Here is a 4,389-nt window from a genome sequence, read left to right on the forward strand (position 1 = left end):
ATCATTTTTTTGTTGATCTAACCAATTTGCATGGTCTGCAGATCTAGACACTCATCAACAACCAGAGACAAGCATCGGTCTTCCGCCCCAGAAAAAGCAACGTCGCGGGAAGAATACATAGTCTACAGTATACGATGCACGAAAAAAGATAGGAGATATATCGGAGTCACAAACAACATCCATAAACACGTTGGCCAGCACAAACGCAATCCTTCCAAGAGAATGCGAGCGGACATGCATGCACATAGTCCTTTCGAGGACAATTTTGAAATTACCACTTTAGCAACTAGAACCAATGTACATAAAGCTAGAAACTTAGAACATTTCTATATTAAACAACACAAAACAATAACTGCATTAGGTTATAATGTTTGTTCTGGACATCCACCAAGCTTGTAAAAATATTATTTTTTGAAAAAACACAAGAAAATAAAGCTGCGAACTTCTGTCGTCTTTATTTCATTGTTTTGTTCACTTTCTTTCTCACATAACTTTGATCATTGGCTACAACAATGTCTTTTTGTTTCCATTCAAACTATGACAGACATTACAACTTATCAACTGCTTCGATTTAAATGCTTTTTCTTCTCTGTTCAGAATGGGTAGGCCAATTCCAGTTGATCTGATTGAGCAGCAGACAGAATTTGAGACTGCAATGTATAAGTTGCAATACTATCTTTATCCAAATTTGCAAGAGCGGGTGCTCAAAAACTACATGCATAAATGGAGTGAGTTCATTCCACAGCCAGTTCAACCACCTACCCCATGGCATCCACATTACATCCCTTGGAATACACTCGGTCGACAAATCACCATCAACATCGCCGTACTGGCTAGTTGCTCCACAAAACACCATTGTATGCTGTTCGTGCAAATTTCGGACGTGCTCAGCCTACTCGAGACTATAGAATTAAATTACTCTAATGTGGTCCCCAACCACCTTCAGCCAGCTAAACAATTCGTTTCACGCTACTTTCTTGACAACCAGTTAGCCACACAGCAACTTTGAACAACATCTTACCGATATAGCCCTTTCTTCCTACATCAAAAACTCACACTGATATGTGTTGTTAACTAGTCCTCCTCCTCTTCTCCACAAAAGTTTTGTCCATTTCATAGTAAAGCAGTCATTGCATGCTACATTCAAAGTCTTCCCAACTCTTGCTTGCTTAGTTCCGTTCTTAATTCATCACTTTTTTTGGGCATACTCTTTACATCAAATCGTTTCAGTGACTTATACTCACTTAGAGTAACAACATTTGTGCAAAACAAATAATAGGCTCTATGTGTGTGTGTGTGTGTGTCTCAGCTTTCACTTCTATTTTCTTTTTACTAATGTATACTCTTGTTTAATGCTTTGATGAGAACAAAATAGTAATTACAATAGTGCCCTTGCTCTCCATTCATCTCCATACACATGCAGCTACCAAAGGGAAGCTCTCTCTCTCTAATTGCAATCGCCTTAAACGCTTGTACTGTTACACCAGTTTGTTATCCACTTCCGGTTATGCAGGCTAATGAAGCACTCTAGTTCTAACATCTTGTATTGATACACAATCAATCTTCTTACAAAAAGCTAGATTTTTTATCTTTGGAGAAATTTAATCCCACAACAGGGGGTATTTTGGAAAATTTGGAAAATTTGAAGGGCATTTGGGGAATTTATAAGAAAATATTGGGGCTATTTTGGAAATTTCCACAAATTAGAGGGGTATTTTGGTCATTTTTCCTTTTATTTCAAAAAGTGGAGTATGTCCACTTTATGGTCTGCTATCCATTTTGCACACCACTTCTGCTAGCTAGCTTCCACGCCCGCATGACCAAGCTTGGGCAGGAGTCTTACCATACACCGAGCGAGTTTTTCCGAGCAAGTGTTTGTACGCAATTAGTAAATTTTATCATCAACAAAATATTTTTTGTTTGTTATATATTGATGCACTACAACAAAAAGAGTTTTTAATGGATAGACTACCTCCTAAATTCCAAAAGATCAAAGTTTACTTTTTAAAAAAGTAACACAATATTTGAAAATATTATCTTCTGGCTCAATCTCTATTTATTTAACTATAATCGCCTCTGCTTCTACTCTTCTTTGGCTTGGATTTTTCTCGCTTAGGCTTCATATGTTTCAGCAATTCTTTTCGTAAAGAATACGGATTGGGATTGGCTAGGGTTGAGCGATCGAAGCTGGCAGTTGCACGTACAATACCTCATACTATAGAAACAAAGTTGCACGATACAGCCGAGCATTGGACGGCCTGTACCGAAAAGCACCTGGATGGACGAGAAGAGAGAGGTAGAGGTGATAGCAAGGCAACTTTACAGAGCTTGCCGACGAGCGAGAAAAGTGATGACGAGTGAGATGGCTGCAACAACACACACACAGAAACCCTCACTCTCCTCTCTCTCTCTCTCTCTCTCTCTCTCTCTCTCTCTCTCTCTCTCTCTCTCTCTCTCTCTCTCTCTCTCTCTCTAAAAAGAGAAGGAAGCGTCAATGCAAATTTGCTAAAAAAGTAGTACATGAGCGAGCTAGCAGGATGGGGGAGACGTCAATGCAAATTTGCTAAAAAAGTAGTACATGAGCGAGCTAGCAGGATGGGGGAGAGAGAGAGAGAGAGAGAGAGAGAGAGAGAGAGAGAGAGAGAGAGAGAGAGAGAGGGATGGCTTCTGGAAAGCGCATGGTCGCAGTGTTTCTGGTGCTAATGGTGGCGATGGCCGGACTGAGTGGTGCCGCAACATAGCCGCCTCCTCCGGCACTACATTGCACGTCCCTAATGAATCTAGTGACGGCCTGCTAGGCTCTGACTCTCTATGTGTGAAGCTTACCTTGCCCAACCTATCGCTCACCACCTGCCCTGGTCTCAACATCAACATCGCCCGCATCATCTTCGGCAACAACAAAAGCTGCATTTGATCACCATCGCCTGCATCGACCTGCCTCATCATGCACTTCTGTTCATTTATGGTCATTTGTAGTTAGATTCTGTATGTTGAAATCAACTTCTTGTTCTCTATGATACTAACTGCTTTCCCACATAGATGTTCTCTCTCTCTCTCTCTCTCTCTCTCTCTCTCTCTCTCTCTCTCTCTCTCTCTCTCTCTCTCTCTCTCTCTCTCTCTCTCTCTCGGAGTAAAAAGCAGCTCTCAAGACTCTTGCTCACCATAACAGCACAATATAAAACTTAGATACACCTCTTCAAAATTCCTCATTTGAGATATCAAAAGCACAAACTTAATCCTAATAACAAGCTTGGATACACTCATATTAAAATGTCCCAAAAGTAAAAGAAATCGTAGCATTCAAAATTAGCTTGAGCTCAAAAGTTTCACATGAGCATAAGCCAAGCCTGATTCAAAAGACTCTTTGTGTCAAGAGACCCTAGTACTATACCTCAAAAGGGAACATCAATCTGAAAAAGAGAAGCCTGCTCAAAAAAGAAACTCAAGCCACAGTTCCCTTTAGAGCTCCTGCTTTTTTCTTGGCTTCTTCAACAATAGACAGCTTAATACCCTTGCCTCTTGGTACAGTCACCCAAGGCTTTATTCATTTACCAATAGTAAACACATTGCCAAGCTGGGTGGCAAACTCTTGATCGGTAGTATCTTGTACGTGAAAAATTTCAAAACTTCCCTTATGCTTTTCACGATGCTTGATAATCCCAATCCTGCCTCTGTTGCGACCACAGTAACCATAACAATGTTGCCAATGTCAAACTTGATGAACTCTACAACCTTTCCAGTCTCAATTGCAATTTTAATGGTGTCATTGGCCTTGATAAGGGGATCTAGATAGCCAATGGTGCACCTATCAAATGTAGTGATGTAGGGAATCCCCTTCTCACCGAAGCAAGTAGCTCAGACCTTGCATAGCTTGTACTTAGACTCTTTAAGGCTGATGGAGTGCAAAGTGAATCTTCCCTTGCTATCCTAAAGCAATCGGAAGTTCCCTCCGGTTTTTGCAATGGACACAACATCCATAAACCCAACATGGTAACACTTGTCCGTCCTTACTTTCCCATCCATAGAGATGAGTCGCTGCATCACAATGGCAACCACTTCACGATAGGTCAAGGCATACTTCAGCCGATTCCTCAAAAAGACAACCATCAACAGACATTCCCTAGTCTTATGTGCTTGTTGCATGGGACGTGGTGAGCCGACAATTGCTAGCATGGCTCAAAGGTGATGCTCAACAGAGTGGCGACATATCCATAGCTCACCTAGAGTTGGCATCATGTCCAAGAGGTAGAGTTGGCCAAGGAGTGCATGTAGTAGCACTATTGTGCTTGGACAACAAGAAGCAATGGCAAATACTGAGAGTCAACCACTGTAGGAATATCCGGTTGATTCGACTCCCTCTCTCAAGTGAATACTGTCAAGATGCGCCTG

General features: G+C 41.3%; 1 pseudogene; it reads right to left on the reverse strand.

Annotated features, from left to right (window-relative positions):
- Positions 1-3,418: 3,418 nt before the first annotated feature.
- LOC147419662 (small ribosomal subunit protein eS4 pseudogene) lies at positions 3,419-4,112 on the reverse strand (annotated as a pseudogene).
- Positions 4,113-4,389: the final 277 nt, after the last annotated feature.

This window comes from Adiantum capillus-veneris, chromosome 29 (assembly GCF_014529385.1).
Source record: "Adiantum capillus-veneris isolate H3 chromosome 29, ASM1452938v2, whole genome shotgun sequence".
In the NCBI taxonomy this organism is placed as follows: Eukaryota; Viridiplantae; Streptophyta; class Polypodiopsida; order Polypodiales; family Pteridaceae; genus Adiantum; species Adiantum capillus-veneris.